The sequence below is a fragment of the Callorhinus ursinus genome, unplaced genomic scaffold (assembly GCF_003265705.2).
Source record: "Callorhinus ursinus isolate GAN/ISIS: 27379988/994484 unplaced genomic scaffold, GSC_fseal_2.0 scaffold11, whole genome shotgun sequence".
In the NCBI taxonomy this organism is placed as follows: Eukaryota; Metazoa; Chordata; class Mammalia; order Carnivora; family Otariidae; genus Callorhinus; species Callorhinus ursinus.
In genome coordinates this window covers 721,561-739,187 of record NW_027397073.1, presented here as the reverse complement: position 1 = coordinate 739,187, position 17,627 = coordinate 721,561, and positions in this window count along the sequence as shown.

The window sequence follows — 17,627 nt, the reverse complement described above, 5'->3', positions numbered from 1 at the left end:
GTGCGGCCGGAGACCGGGGACACGGGAGTGACTGCTTTTCTCTGGGGGCGCACTGAGGAGCGGAGCCCCGAGTTCTCAGCTCCTCCGGGCGGAGATTGGGAGGCCACCATTTTCACCCTGGTCCTCCAAGGCTGTACCGAGAGCTTGCAGGGAACAAAAGCTCCTGAGAGCAAACCCGAGCAGCTTGCTTAGCCCGGACTGACAAGGGCGGGGCAATTCCGCCTCCTGCAAAGACGTTTGGGAACCATGGCAACAGGCCCCTCCCCCAGAAGATCAGCACGAACAGCCAGCAAGCCAAGACCAAGGTTACCGATCAAGGAGAACGGGAGAACTCCAGCACTAGGGGAATACTGCACATAGAATTCATGGCTTTTTTTTTACCATGATTCATTAGTTCATCAAAGTTAATTTTTTTAACTGTTTTTTTTTTTATTTTTCTTTTTCCCTTTTTCAACCAACATCTTATCATTCCCTTTTCTTAAAAAAAAACATTTTTTATTTTACATTTTTAGAGTCATATTTTATCCCTTCATAGTAGTTACCCTTATTTTTGGCATATATATATATAAGTTGTTCTCTCTTTAAAATTTTGAGATACAGTTTCTTCTAACAGATCAAAATATACCCTAAATCACTAGTGTATGGCTTTGTTCTATTCTCCTGCCTGATCACATTCTCTTCCTTTTTTCTTTTTTTTTTTTAAATCTTCTTCTTTCTTTTTCAAACAACTTATCTTATCAATTCTTTTTATAAAATCTTTTATAATTTTCATCTTTACAGTCATCTTCCATCCCTTCATTGTATCAACCCTTATTTTGTACATATAAGTCTTTCTTCCTTTAAAATTTTAGGAGGCACTTTTTTCTAACAGACCAAAATATGCCCAAAATCTAGTGTTTGGCACTGATCTATGCACTAGCCTGATCATAGTTTACCATATTCTGCTTTTTTTGTATTGTTCTGTTTTTGTTTTTATCTTTTTTCTTTTTTTTCTCTTTCTTTTTTCTTTCTTTCCCTTTCTTTTCCCCTGGTATCAGGTCTTTTCTGATTTGTATACAGTATATTTGCTGGGGACGTTGTTAACCTGTTAGCATTTTGTTCTCTCATTCATGTATTCTCTGGACAAAATGACAAGACGAAAAAAATCACCTCAGCAAAAAGAACAAGAGGGAGTACCATCAGCCAGGGACCTACTCAATACGGACATTAGTACGATGTCGGACCTAGAGTTCAGAATCATGACTTTAAAGATACTAGCTGGGTTTGAAAAAAGCGTGGATGTTATTAGAGAAACCCGTTCTGGAGAAATAAAAGAACTAAAATCTAACCAAGTTGAAATCAAAAAGGTTATTGATGAGGTGCAATCAAAAGTGGGGGCACTAAGTGCTAGGATAAATGAGGCAGAAGAGAGAATCAGTGATATAGAAGACCAAATGATGGAAAATAAAGAGGCTGAGAAAAAGAGAAATAAACAACTACAGGATCACGAGGGCAGAATTCGAGAAATAAGTGATACGATAAGACGAAACAACATTAGAATAATTGGGATCCCAGAAGAAGAAGAAAGAGAGAGGGGGGCAGAAGGTATATTGGAGCAAATAATAGCAGAGAACTTCCCTAATGTGAGGAAGGAAACAGGCATCAAGATCCAGGAGGCACAGAGAACCCCTCTCAAAATCAATAAAAATAGGTCAACACCCCGACATCTAATAGTAAAACTTACGAGTCTCAGAGACAAAGAGAAAATCCTGAAAGCAGCTCAGGGGAAGAGATATGTAACCTACAATGGTAGAAATATTAGATTGGCAACAGACCTATCCACAGAGACCTGGCAGGCCAGAAAGGACTGGCAAGATAGCTTCAGAGCACTAAACGAGAAAAATATGCAGCCAAGAATACTATATCCAGCTAGGCTGTCATTGAAAATAGAAGGAGAGATAAAAAGCTTCCAGGACAAACAAAAACTAAAGGAATTTGCAAACACGAAACCAGCCCTCCAAGAAATATTGAAAGGGGTCCTCTAAGCAAACAGAGAGCCTAAAAGCAGCATAGATCAGAAAGGAACACAGACAATATACAGTAACAGTCACCTTACAGGCAATCCAATGGCACTAAATTCATACCTTTCAATAGTTACCCTGAATGTAAATGGGCTAAATGACCCAATCAAAAGACACAGGCTATCAGATTGGATTAAAAACAAGACCCATCAATATGCTGTGTGCAAGAGACTCATTTTAGACCCAAAGACACCCCCAGATTGAAAGGGAGGGGGTGGAAAACCATTTACCATGCTAATGGACACCAAAAGAAAGCTGGGGTGGCAATCCTTATATCAGACAAACTAGATTTTAAAACAAAGACTGTAATAAGAGATGAGGAAGGACACTATATCCTACTTAAAGGGTCTATCCAACAAGAAGATCTAACAATTGTAAATATCTATGCCCCTAACATGGGAGCAGCCAATTATATAAGGCAATGAATAACAAAAGCAAAGAAACACATTGACAACAATACAATAATAGTGAGGGACTTTAACACCCCCCTGACTGAAATGGACAGATCATCTAAGCAAAAGATCAACAAGGAAATAAAGACATTAAATGACACACTGGACCAAATGGACTTCACAGACATATTCAGAACATTCCATCCCAAAGCAACAGAATACACATTCCTCTCTAGTGCCCATGGAACATTCTCCAGAATTGATCACATCCTAGGTCACAAATCAGATCTCAACCGGTACCAAAAGATTGGGATCATTTCCTGCATATTTTCAGACCACAATGCTTTGAAAGTAGAACTCAATCACAAGAGGAAAGTCGGAAAGAACTCAAATACATGGAGGCTAAAGAGCATCTTACTAAAGAATGAATGGGTCAACCAGGAAATTAAAGAAGAATTAAAAAAATTCATGGAAACCAATGAAAATGAAAACACAACTGTTCAAAATCTTTGGGATACAACAAAGGCAGTCCTGAGAGGAAAGTATATAGCAATAGAAGCCTTTCTCAAGAAACGAGAAAGGTCTCAAATACACAACCTAACTCTACACCTAGAGGAGCTGGAGAAAGAACAGCAAATAAAGCCTCAACCCAGCAGGAGAAGAGAAATCATAAAGATCAGAGCAGAATTCAATGAACTAGAAACCAAAAGAACAGTAGAACAGATCAAGGAAACTAGGAGCTGGTTCTTTGAAAGAATTAACAAGATTGATAAACCCCTGGCCAGACTTATCCAAAAGAAAAGAGAAATGACCCAAATCAACAAAATCATGAATGAAAGAGGAGAGATCACAACCCACACCAAAGAAATACAAACAATTATAAGAACATATTATGAGCAACTCTATGCCAGCAAATTAGATAACCTGGAAGAAATGGGTGCATTCCTAGAGATGTATCAACTACCAGAATTGAACCAGGAGGAAATAAAAAACCTGAACAGACCTATAGCCACTAAGGAAATTGAAGCAGTCATCCAAAATCTCCCAACAAACAAAAGCCCAGGGCCAGATGGCTTCCCAGGGGAATTCTATCAGACATTTCAAGAAGAATTAATACCTATTCTCCTGAAACTGTTCCAGAAAATAGAAATGGAAGGAAAACTTCCAAACTCATTTTATGAGGCCAGCATTACCTTGATCCCAAAACCTGACAAAGACCCCATCAAAAAGGAGAATTACAGACCAATATCCTCGATGAACATGGATGCAAAAATTCTCACCAAAATACTAGCCAATAGGATCCGACAGTACATTAAAAGGATTATTCACCACGACCAAGTGGGATTTATCCCTGGGCTGCAAGGCTGGTTCAACATCCGCAAATCAATCAACGTGATAAAATACATTAACAAAAGAAAGAACAAGAATTATATGATCCTCTCAATAGATGCAGAAAAAGCATTTGACAAAGTACAGCATCCTTTCTTGATCAAAACTCTTCAGAGAATAGGGATAAAGGGTACATACCTCAATATCATAAAAGCCATCTATGAAAAACCTACAGCAAATATCATTCTCAATGGGGAAAAGCTGAGAGCTTTTCCCCTAAGGTCAGGAACGCGGCAGGGATGTCCACTCTCACCACTGCTATTCAACATAGTATTAGAAGTCCTAGCCACAGCAATCAGACAACAAAAAGAAATCAAAGGCGTCCAAATCGGCAAAGAGGAAGTCAAACTCTCACTCTTTGCAGATGATATGATACTGTATGTGGAAAACCCAAAAGACTCCACCCCAAAACTGCTAGAACTCATACAGGAATTCAGTCAAGTAGCAGGATATAAAATCAATGCACAGAAATGGCATTCCTATACACCAACAACAAGACAGAAGAGAGACAAATCAAGGAGTCGATTCCATTTACAATTGCACCCAAAACCATAAGATACCTAGGAATAAATTTAACCAAAGAGGAAAAGGATCTGTACTCAGAAAACTGTAAAATACTCATGAAAGAAATTGAAGAAGACACAAAGAAATGGAAAAACGTTCCATGCTCACGGATTGGGAGAACCAACATTGTGAAGATGTCAATGCTACCTAGAGTAATCTACACATTCAATGCAATCCCCATCAAAATACCATCCACTTTTTTCAAAGAAATGGAACAAAGAATCCTAAAATTTGTATGGAACTGGAAGAGACCCCGAATAGACAGAGGAATATTGAAAAAGAGAAGCAAAGCTGGTGGCATCACAATTCCGGACTTCCAGCTCTATTACAAAGCTGTCATCATCAAGACAGTATGGTACTGGCACAAAAACAGACACATAGATCAGTGGAACAGAATAGAGAGCCCAGAAATGGACCCTCAACTCTATGGTCAACTTATCTTTGACAAAGCAGGAAAGAATGTCCAATGGCAAAAAGACAGTCTCTTCAACAAATGGTGTTGGGAAAATTGGACAGCCACATGCAGAAGAATGAAACTGGACCATTTCCTTACACCACACACAACAATAGACTCCAAATGGTTGAAAGACCTAAACGTGAGACAGGAGTCCATCAAAATCCTAAAGGAGAACACAGGCAGCAACCTCTTCGACCTCAGCTGCAGCAACTTCTTCCTAGAAACATCGCCAAAGGCACGGGAAGCAAGGGCAAAAATGAACTATTGGGATTTCATCAAGATAAAAAGCTTTTGCACAGCAAAAGAAACAGTCCACAAAACCAAAAGACAACCGACAGAATGGGAGAAAATATTTGCAAATGACATATCAGATAAAGGGCTAGTATCCAAAATCTCTAAAGAACTTATCAAACTCAACACCCAAAGAACAAATAATCCAATCAAGAAATGGGCAGAAGACATGAACAGACATTTTTCCAAAGAAGACATCCAAATGGACAACAGACACATGAAAAAGTGCTCAACATCGCTTGGCATCAGGGAAATCCAAATCAAAACCTCAATGAGATACCACCTCACACCCAACAGAATGGCTAAAATTAACAAGTCAGGAAACGACAGATGTTGGCAGGGATGCGGAGAAAGGGGAACCCTCCTACACTATTGGTGGGAATGCAAGCTGGTGCAGCCACTCTGGAAAACAGTATGGAGGTTCCTCAAACAGTTGAAAATAGAGCTACCATACGATGCAGCAATTGCACTACTGGGTATTTACCCCAAAGATACAAATGTAAGGATCCGAAGGGGTACGTGCACCCCAATGTTTATAGCAGCAATGTCCACAAGAGCCAAACTGTGGAAAGAGCCAAGATGTCTATTGACAGATGAATGGATAAAGAAGAGGTGGTATATATACACAATGGAATATTATGCAGCCATCAAAAGGAATGAGATCTTGCCATTTGCAACGACGTGGATGGAACTGGAGGGTGTTATGCTGAGTGAAATAAGTCAATCAGAGAAAGACATGTATCCTATGACCTCACTGATATGAGGAATTCTTAATCTCAGGAAACAAACTGAGGGTTGCTGGAGTGGTGGGGGGTGGCAGGGATGGGGTGGCTGGGTGATAGACACTGGGGAGGGTATGTGCTATGGTGAGCGCTGTGAATTGTGCAAGACTGTTGAATCACAGATCTGTGCCTCTGAAACAAATAATGCAACATATGTTAAGAAAAAAGAAAAAGAAGAAGATAGCAGGAGGGGAAGAATGAAGGGGAATAAGTCAGAGGGGAATCATGAGAGACGATGGACTCTGAAAAACAAACTGAGGGTTCTAGAGGGGAGGAGGGTAGGGGGATGGGTTGGCCTGGTGATGGGTATTAAAGAGGGCACATTCTGCGTGGAGCACTGGGTGTTATGCACAAACAATGAATCATGGAACACTACATCAAAAACTAATGATGTAATATATGGTGATTAACATAACAATAAAAAAATTTTATAAAAAAGAATGAGAACATCTTTTACAGGAGAAGAGATGATCTCTGCTTTGCCCTAAGGGCACAGGAAATACTGACAGGATGCCACCTGGCTAGGACATCAAATACTCTGGCTGTACCGCTATGGGTTTCCTAAGTTGCAACAAGCATACCTTTAATACCTAAAATAGTCTTCATGATTTCCATAGAAGTTGCTCAGTACCCAGAAAAACCTTCTCTCTGGTCCAGCTGTTGGGGCTGGGGGCCAAATCCGGCCGTCCACCTGTTTTGCAAATAAAGTTTTATTGACACACAGATACAGTTGGTAATTTACATATTGTCCAAGGCTACTTTGCATGACAATGAAGAGGTTGCGCTGTTACCACAGAAGCCCTGTGGTCTGCAAAGCCTAACACATTTACCAGTGGCCCTTTACAGGAAACTTGCAGATCCCAACTTCAGACAGTAAAACTCACAGACAGGATTTCTATCCTCAGACACCAGTAAAGGGCAAAGAAAAGAAAAATAATGCTAATGTGCTGTTGGGCAAGACAGAAGCCAACCCCAGGACAGTTTGACCTGTGCAACAGTGAGTACTAAAGACATTCTGAACACTGTTCCTGGTGTTCACAGGGAGCATGTGGAGAGTCCTTGTCCAAGGTCACCCACAGACCAAGAGGCAGAACCACGCGGACCCAGGGGCCCTTTGCTTGGCTTTTCCCCAGCACCAAGGTGGCCTGTTGCCATGTCAGCCTCTGTGGCCACCCCATAGCACGGACCTCCTGTCAAGTCTACTCGCTTATTTGCTGTTGTTTGATTTCAAAGATAAAATCAGACTTGTGATTATGCCTCCTTCCAGAGCGATGGCAAGAACTCCTATTACTAACTTAAGGTAGATGATTATCATGTATTATAACAGTTTCTGAATAATTTATGAAAAAGGGAGACATTTTGCTCTTATCCAAGAGACCAGTATTAGCTAAGAACAATTACACATTACAAATTATTGAATTGGCAACATTCATAAAAAAGCCCCTGGAGAATGTTTTCCAGATGCAGAAATTGGAGGCCTAAAAATTCAATTCTTCAAGAGTTTCAAAGAGATGCACCAGTCATGTGAGAAAACAGCGGCCTTCGTCCTTCGGTCTGTGGCTGAGCATCAGCATGTATGCGTGCGAGGCGTGTGTGTGCATGAAGATGATGCTCACACGCGTGTGTCGCTGCTTAGATCCTGTGTGTGAGTGCAAGTGTGCACACAGATGTGTCTTTAATGTCCAAGTTTCTCCTCTGCTTACTCTGGCCAGTCTACAGAAAAAAAAAAAAAAAAAACAAATTTTTTTTTTTTTTTTTTTTTGCTAAACATGCCAAATCGGAAGAAGATGTAAACACGTGTGCCCGGGCCCAGCCTCCTTCCTGGCAGTTCTGCCGACAGCTTGCGAGGTGGGCATGGTTAACAAGCCCCACAGCTGGCAGATCTGTGCAGACATAATTGCACATGAATGGCGGGGGGAGGGCGGGAACCAAGGAAGAAATAAAATAGATAACAAGCAAAGGGGAAAGTAGTACTGTAAACAAGCAGCGTTTTCCCTCCGCAGAGTGAGCCCGTGTGGCCGGAGGCGGTGTCTGTGTGCAGCTTGGCTCCTAATCCATATCGCAAACAGCTTCCAGATGCTTCCATCCCCAACCTTCTCGGGAATTCCTGCCCTTCACAGATGCCTCTCCATGAGGGGGGTCTGTCTATAAGTAAAATGGAGTGGATTTCACTAATCATTCATTTCCAATCTTCCTGACGGGATTTTATTAATAAACTTGCTTCATCTGTGCCTCTGACTGGGGAGAGCTTGCTCGCTTAGTCATGGGAAGGGAGAGGAGGGGGGTTGTCTGCTGTTCGTCGTGCTTGCGCACACTCTCTTTGTTGACGAGGCCGCGGCGGGAGGCCACGCAAGAGAAACGAACGGTGTGGGCACTGCGGGCTCCCGTTGGCGAGGAGCGCCGGGGAGGTGCTGCGGAGCCTGCCCGCGTGGCCGTGGCTGTGGCCCTGGGCCGCCGCAGCGCTCCGGCTGGGGTCCGGGCCTCCACCCTCCTTCCACGGAGGCCACCCGCCTGCCCCGGGCCTCGCCTCTAATCAGGCTCGGTTTAAATGAGAAACACAAAGGAAAGCTTCCTGCGTGCTCCTGCTCAGCTGGAGCAGTAGAAAGCTATTCTGTCTTCCGTGTCCAGGCTCCGTCTGTTAATTTCAACATGCTGTTCTGAGATGTGCATAAATGATAGCTTCTAACCCCGGGATGGGAGGTTATGCGGGCTGGCGACACCCGTCATGCGGCAGGGGCACCCAGGCCAGCCTGACCCGCGCAGCGCCCAGCGCTCTCTGCTTTCGGTCCCCTGGGCAGGACATGCCCCTCCCAGTCCCCACCTCCTCGGTCCTGTCTTCCGGGCAGGTGGTTTAGCTTCCCGGCTCCAAGGAAGGGGGCTGGTCAGCACGGACCTGGCTGGGCTCACGTGTCCCGAGCCCCCGCCCCCCCTGCCTCAAATACGTTAGTCCACCCTTCCTCCCCTGCCACCCCACCATCTCCCCCTGGACACACTGTCTCTGCTTCTTGCCAGGTCCCCCCTCTCCCGGTACCACCAACAGAAGCGACAAACTTGGATTCCTGGGTGTTGAACTCTCTCCACCCAACCCACTTTCAGAGTAGCCCGGATTAGTATTCCAGAATGCAGACTCCTGGGGCTGCTCCTGTCCCTCAGGTGGCTCTGTATCTCCCGGCCCCACCGATTTCCCCTGCCCCCACACCCCCTGGCCTCCCCCGTGGCTGTCCCCAAACATGCCCTGTGCTGTTCGCTTCTGCTCTCGGCTCACGCTCACTGCACAGCAGGGGACCTTCCCCTGTCTCCTCAAGAGGCTCAGCGCAGCTGCCACCCCTCCTGCTGTTCGTCCGACGGTGACCCAGCACTCAGCCAGAGCAGGAGAAATTGTTCCCCACACTCGTCTGTTTTTCTTTGTGGCTTCTGATTATCCCCTTGTCCACTAAATTAGCTGCCTCTCATGAATGATCCCTTTACTAAGGGCACGGCCCATATCCAATGTACAGTAATTTTGAAATAGGTATTTGTTGACTGGGTTTACATGGAGAAACATGGTCTCAGGGAGGTGAACTGACTTGCCTAAGACCCCAGAGATGGGAAGTGGGGGGCCAGGGAACGTCCAGCCCTTTCATCTCCAGGTCTCAAGACCACGGCTGTGTGCCCTGCGGCAAGCCGCCTCATCCTTCAGATTATATAGCTCAGCTCTCAGCATCACTACCGTTTTGCTAAACATCACTGCTGTCTTTGACTAAGACGAAAGCACTTCATCCGTTAGCAGACATCACTACTGTAGCAGGCCTTTACATGATGCATTCCTATGTTAGCCAGTTGTACTGGGTTGAAACCGTCCCCCCAAAACCCCTGCCCCCCTGGACCCTTGGAATGTGACCTTCTTTGGAAATAGTCTCTTCACATGTGTCCTGGTTAAGATGAGGTCACACTGGAATTGACTGAGCCCCAATCCAATGACAGGTATCCTTTTAAGAGGAGAGAAATCTGGACTCGGGAGAGAATGTCGTGCCAAAGGGGAGAGAGTGCAGGGGTGTGTCTACAAGCTGAGGCAAGGGAGGCCTCCCTGCTAGAGATGTCAGGGGAACACAGCCCTGCTAAAGCCGTGATTTTGCACTTTTAGCCTTAAAACAGTGAGGGAATAAATTTCTGTGGTTTAGGCAGCCTAGTTTGTTTTGTTATTGTATTGAATCTGCACCAATTACATTACTAAAAGTGTAAGGACTCGTTTTTAAGACTGTTTTCAATCATCAAGATATCATTCTTCAAGGTGCAGACTTACCTGGAAGTCACGCTCCAAATTCAAGCAAGAACTTAGTGAACAAGTTGGAAAGTGGAATAAAATATTTACATTTGGCCAGTGGCTGAGGTCAATGCCCACATTCTCCTGGTGCAGCGGGAACCCCGGGGGTAGGAGACACAGAGCAAGTGTGACGTGAGGACGTTCCCAAGAACCTTGGAGAGGCAGAATGGAAGGCGGACACTGTCACGGGCCGGGGTGAAGAGCTGGGAGTGGGGACCACCCCGGCTCGGCCGCCGCAGAGGGTTTGTTCGTGGAGCATGGGGGTCCACCCCGGATCAGGGGAGCATGGTGTCAAGCGGCAGCTGTGAATGCTCACAGGGCACCCTTGTTGTGAAATTTCTAGAGGCACTTTAGTGGGCCGCTTCCCCAGGCGGGCCATCGGGGACCTGCTTTGAGTCGGGCCTCTGCTGAACTCAGAACAGTTGAGATGGCTTCGAGCCTTCCCTGTGTCGTCAGGGTCAGCCTTCAAATCTTGAGCTGTCAGTTCCTATTTCCCATGGAAAAGTTATAGATAAGAGAGGAACAAACAAACAAGGTAAAATAAGCTAGAAAAAATTACTCAATAAAAGGCAAAGATAAAGCAGTAAAAATAAGCAGCTACAGTGAAAACAGAAATGCCCAACTAGACAAAACCACCACCGAAGGCCAGGCAGGGCCTCCGTCTAGATTAGAAACAAATAAAGCAATAAAGCATGTCTCCAGTGCGGACCTGAGGTCCAGCGCGGGGCTCCGTATCAGGGAGGGTCACGGGTGAAGGTTCTAGAAGGTGGCTGTCCCCTCAGATAACCACAGTCAGAGGGCACTGGCCTTGACCGCAGCTTAACAGCGGGAGGGATGTCAGCTCCGTGGCCACAGGCGGACTCGGCTGAGCTTCCCGAGCTCCGATTCCCCGGGAAGGCAGAGGCCAGATGCCAGCACCTCGCCGTGCCCCTGCCGCTGTCACAGACCCCAGACCATCTCCTAGTGGACCCGGGGAGACAGCAGGGTCTGCACACACGCCACAGGCTCTGGACTCAAACTGATTGAGTTGGTTCGAATTGTCCACCTCTTAACTGACTTCTAACGTGCACTCTGGCAGGTTAACCTCTTTTCATTCAATTTCTTTACCTATCAAATTGGATTAATACCGGTGCCTACATCTGATGGTTTCTGTGAAGATAAGATAAAATTCATACACTTAGCATAGGGTCCACCACGTTCCAAGTGAAAAAAACAGCTGTTGTTGTGCATCAGAATGTTGGCACGCACATAAGCACGTTGACGTGACGTAACAGAAGAGAGGAGGAGGCTTTCCAGACAGAAGGGTCGTGTTGAATCTACTTGCTGTCGAGTGCACTGTTAATCCCTCTGAGCCTCAGTCTCCGCATCAGTGAGGATACGTACAAAGATCTCTCCTGGCGTCCTCGTCAGATACAAATACGCACGTGCATGCACACTCTCAGTGTAACATCGTGGGACTCAGTGTCACAGAAAACTACCGTATTGGTCGTCTAAGAGTGAGTTCTGCCCTACCAGCAGGAACTGGCATTCAACACATTTTAATCCTTTGCTTTGTGTATTAAAACTCCAAACATCCTTCAGACACTAGCTCTGCCCAGGTAAGTTGCCTCACTCATCTTTTGGACTGTATCTTAAATACTCAGAGTGATGTTTCAAGTTTCTGCAAACTTAACAGCTATTTGTATTAATGTGTGTGAGTGTGTTTAATATAAAAGTGCAAAGACCTCAATTGACCTGAGCCAATCCCCTCCTTGAGAGATTCTGGAGATACAATTTGAAAAAGATTGATTTTAAAAGAAGGGTTTTTGAAGCTTGGAGGGGCATCCCACTCCCCTATAGGCTGTTTCTCACGCACACACACACACACACACACACAGACACACACACACAGACATGCACACACACACTCCGGTTTATGCCCCTACTATTATCTCTACAGAAAGTCACCTGAGAACCACAGTGACCATCTGAGGGTCCTACGCCACGTGATGGCATAATTCTGACGACGTTTCCAGGTGACGGTCGAAGCTCCAGAAAGCTGACCTTGAAGGAGACCGCCCTACTACACAGTAAACTTACGTTTCCAGCAAATCTTGTTTGTTCCTCATGTTTGATTATCTTTTGGAATTTTGATGAAAAGAAGTGAGTGAACAAACGTCTACCAGGATGAACTCCAGGGAAGTCCCCAGCATGGAGGTCCCTGTTGTCTCCCACCCTGGGGTGACACTGTGCCGCTCCCCAGCATCAGTGAGCAGACAGGAAGCTGGCCCAAGTCCCTGGGTTCAGAAATTTTACTGGGGCTCCACTAAATAGATGTGGTGGATCTTCAGTTGATGTTCATGTGGTCAAGCTCCGTCTCTGGTCAATTGATAAGCACCTGTCCCACAATGCTCCCGGGCAAATAATGACCTCGCAGGAGCTGAGACAGAGGCCAGACTTCTTTGGGGACAAGGTCAAATTCCTTACTACACAACATCTGTCGGCTGTTAACTGAAAGGCCATGTTTTACCTCAAGGGGAACTCCAGGATTCAGCAAAGCTGCACAATGTGATGTCAGTGTCCCCTGAATTTGAACGATATTGTCTCTTTAAAAGTGTCCAGGGACGTGGGGCAGGTACTTAACTAACTTCTTGGGGCTTCATTACTCCACACTGAGGGACGCAAACTCCCAAGGAGCCCCCGTTCTGGAAAGCGTGCTTTGCTTCCTCTGAGCTCCGCTAGCCTGCACTTGCCCTTCTCCCTCCTCCCTTCAGCAGGGGCTCCCGTGAGGCTGCCACGAGCTGGTGCCTGTGTGAACTAACCGATGTGTGAACGGCAAGACAGACTCTGCCCTCAAGGAGCTTGCGGCCAGAGGGGAGAGAGAGGCTTTAAACAAATAATCAAACCCTTTCATAAATGTAACAGCAGATGCTCATTCACAAGGGGTTCCTTCAGAAAGTCTTGGAAGGTCCCAAAGGGAAGGGACCCCCTGAACTAGAGGTAAAGAAGAGACACCTGTGAGGGGGAGGAGGCTCCCAGGCAAAGCAGGGCACAGGTGCCCCAGGCTCCCCATAACCAGGGTGCTGTGGCCTGAAAATCTGTGCCTCCCCCAAGTTCACGTGTTCAAGCCCTGGTTCCCAGTGTGGTGGTATTTGGAGGACTGAGTTTGGGGTCTGGACGAGGTCCTGAGAGTGGAGCCCCCATGATGGGGTCAGTGCCCCCTGCCCCAAGAAGAGGAATGGAGAAAAGACAGGGCAGGAGGACGGAGTGTGCAAACCAGGAGGCGAGTTCTCACCAGGGACCCAATCTGCAGGTGCCATGATCTTGGACTTCAGCTCCAGGTCTCTGAGAAATAACTGTCCATTGTTTGGGCTGCCCTGGCTATGTGTTTTGTATACCTGACAATGCACAGGTGTGATAAAATTGCCTCAACAGGGGAGTATAAAATAAAGCGAACTGAATCCCCCTAAGCTATGGAGAACCCTTGCAGACTGTCCTGGGGGATCGCAAGTCCACCAGCAGTGAGGGTCGGGAAGGGCCCGGGAGATGGAAGGAGGAAGACAGCCATGATGAGTGCATTTGGCCATAAAGAGGGTGAGGGATTCCAGCCGGTCAGTCCATTTGCGACTGTCTCTGAGTGTGCCAGAGCGCTAGGAGGATGGAGAAGCTGCCCGGGAGCGGGCACCCCGTGCAGGGCCAGGGAACCCGGAGAGCCAGCTCTAGCCCTGACCGTCCGCGTGACCCCACCACGGGGAATTCTGCGGCCTCTATCTTGCAGGCGGCTGGGCGCAGGAGTCGGGCTGTGTCCCACACGCATCCCCCATCCCTGGCTGTGCTGTGGGCGCCTTCCCGAGGCCACCCCCCCACCTGGCAGACGGCAGGCTGCCTCCTGGCAGACCCCCGTGGGCGACCGTGCCTCGCCCCCTCCTGACCTCCTGAAGGGGAGGGGCTGCAGGTGGGTGTGACACCGGGATTTATAATAGAAACATATGCTTGTTCTTGTCCCCATTCCTGGCATGAGCACCAGAACCCCCAGAATTCCCGAAGTGATGAGAGCAATAAGGGTGTCTTGACATTCCCAACAAGCTCCTGTCAGCCACACCTGGGTTTCTGTGAATGAAGTGACTTTGGGAGCCGCTGAGGACAGGGCTGGTGGCGAGGTGCGTGGGCCTGAGAAGGGAAGGGACTGGAATCTGCATCGATCCCCAAAGGCCAGTGACCTAATCAGGCACGCCTGCGTATTGTAGCCCCCATGACGCCCCAGAGGAGGGGTTCGGAGGGCCTCGGGGCTGGTGAGCACCTGGCAGGTGGGGAGAAGGTCTTCTCAAGAGCCTCGCTCTTTGTGCCCCTTTGTCTGGCTGTTTATCTGTATCCTCCATGGCATCCTTCCTCATATACTGGCAAAGATAAGTGACCGCTTCTCTGAGTTTTGGGAGCTGCTCTTGCAAAATAATAGAACCCAAGGGGGGGCCATGGGGACCCCAATTCGCAGCCAGTCAGAAGCACAGGGGATAGCCTGGGCTTGCCCCCGGGGTCTGACATGGGGCGTCTCACAGGATGGAGCCCTGAGCGTAGGCGGGTGGACAGTGTGGGGGGAGCGCGGAGCTTGGCGGGGCCTCTGCCCAGCTGCTGCGCGTCATCGGGTTCCTGAGTCCACGGGCTCCTCGAAACACTGCGACGGGTCGTTCTGCGTCTGTAGCTGAGTGGGAAACTCAACCCTCCTGTTTCAGGGGCCTTTTTGGAGCTCTTCCTCACAAAGGTCCTGCCACCCGCACAGAGCCCCCTCACCAAATCTGCAAAGTTGTGGTGGCTTCCCCTCCCAGCCCCTCCAGCACCAGGAAACCGCCGTGCTCCTCAGACCCTCCTCCCAAGACAGCTCCACGGGCCGCGGTAGGAGCGGCGGCAGCGTCTACAGGTCATGTCAACACGTACGCGTGTCCAGTGAGTTTATATTTTAAAATTCCGTATCTGTATTCCTTTCAGAAAAAAACCCTGATACAATCAAGTTATTTAACAAAAACACTACAGAGAATTTTATAAACTTTACCACCCTCATAATGACTTACCTTCAAACACCGACCTCTCCAAGCCCCCCACTTCCTTTATTTATTCCTGAGAGTGAGCCCTTTCAGTTCCCGTCCCAGAGTCGCTTTCACGTTTATCAAGAAACGTGCTGCTGTTTCTCTTCATGGAAGCATATGGCCGAGGGCGGGAATCAGTATTTCTAATTTGAGGAACAAAGCTTCTCCGTGCCAGCTCACCTTTGCGGGGGATCTTCAGACGTGAGCCCTGTCGGTCCCCGGCGGCTGAGTCAGAGGACCAGCCTCCCCGGGCGAGGGTGGAAGCATACATTAAAAGCCACAAGTGGGGAACTCAGGACGTCGGCACCAGATGGCCCCCGAACGCAGAGCCACCATGAAGGGCTATTCAGAACAATTAACTCCGATTCACGCTAAGCAGAAATAAACAATCACCCATTCAAGTGGGGATTAGTTCCACTATCTTTACCAAGGCATCCAAACAAAGTTCTCCAAGTCGGGGTGTCTCCTCAGGGGCATGGCCCCGCGGAAACATGGCGCTGTTTTGTCTATTTCTGGAACCCAAGCCAGAGATAACTTGACATTTGCATTCCTAATTGTCCTCTTGCAAAACGTGTTGACACTTGGGGTGGTTGTGAATAGACCCCTAAGTGGCTCTCCACACTTGAGCGGGGTCCATCTCCCCGACCGCCCACAAGTGTGCCTGTCTGTGGGCAGGCTTCCATGTATGTGCTCCCTGGAGGACACATGCCGTCCCCTTGATACGCTCGGCGGATGAAGAGTCTGGACAAACGAGCGGCCTCGCTGCCCCACGGGCAGTTGGCCTCCCCCAGGGTTACTCTGCTCAGAGCAGCTGTGCCCCCTCCTGCCCCCGCTACCAGCGGGCGTCTCGGAAGCTGTGTCCTCATGGGTCCCTCCCAGCCTGGGAGCCCACGCCTCCCTCCCAGGCTGTGGGGATGGGGTAGGGCCCAGTCTCCATAAGTCTCCCTTGTAAAGGAGATCCTGGGACAGACCACGTGGCCATTCTCCTTCACCTTGGTGCTCCCCAAAGCCTCACCTTTGAACTGTTGGAAAAGGTAGATGAGGTTGGTAAATGCAAATCAGTGGCACAGTTAACGAAATGTTTGGGTTTAGATAGTTCCTTTCTCCTTTGGAGTCCATTATTCCGAAACAAGGATTTTGGATTTGTAGCAACCAGCATGAGGAATTTGAAAAACAAAAGATACCAAAACGTGGTGGGTAGGGAACCCAAAGAGTGAAGGAGGGCTGCAGGGGGCAAGGCATGGAAGGCTCTCCTCTCACAGGTCACAGTTGAAGGACTACCCGGTAACAGCAGGCTCGGGCATCCTTCAGACTGTCAACCTGGCTACTCCACTTATGGGGCTCGGGTACCAATCCCCTACATCTAGACCAAACTGCCTTCTGCTGCAGAAAGCAGGTCTGAGCTAATGTCCCTAACTTCATTGTTCCAAAATCTGTATTTGTGCTCTGCCTAATGCACTCTTCCCCACGGTTGCCAGATATCCAGTGGCGACACGTGAATAACAGGATGGCAGAGACAAACCCAGCATTAAGCGGCAATTACTAAGGAAGCCCACTGCCTGGCGTGGGTGTGGGCACTCTGTCTGCCCTCCCTGCCCCTCGCACACAGGGCTCCTCCTTCCCTATCCACCTCCCTCCCAAAGCACTCTCTCCTCCTGCATGTCCTACAAATCTCAATTAAACTGAGCGTCCTCCAAAAGGCCTTCCCCGACCATGGCGTCCCTCACCCCACCCCCTCTGCTCCAGTGGCGCATGCCCACTGCAGCCTTACAAGAGGTGGCCTGGCCATCCATCTCTTGGTCCCTGTCCTTGTCAAAGTGGACGCTCCTTGGGAGACCACTGTTGGGCCTTCAGGCCCTGGAACCTAGAGCATCTGCATGGGTTAGGGGCTCAGTGAAACCTCACTGAGTAAAGTGAAGGTCAGAGCTTCTCTGCTTCCGGGTCGGCATCAGAAGACGTTTTTTTCTCTGCTTCTTTTTCTGCATCTTGAAGATGGGTGACCACTGCCTACGTCCCAAGACTGTGAGATGAGCAGGGATGTATCCCTCCAAGATGGCTGTTCAAATGCTTCGGCTGTGAAAGATTCACTATATAAAATGACTTGGCAAGTAAATATCAAATTAATATGCTTGCAAATCCTTTAAAAACCTTCTTGGTGATTTGCTGAAGATGAGAAGTGCTAATTCATTGTGATTTCAGCGTATTTTTGTATTCATTATCTGTTTTATTGAGTGGAAAAACTTGTTTTAATTCTAGTACAAAAGGAGATTCACAGTCCTGATCAGACACACTTTAATGAAATCAGCCTGGATAGAGCAGTCTCCTCCAC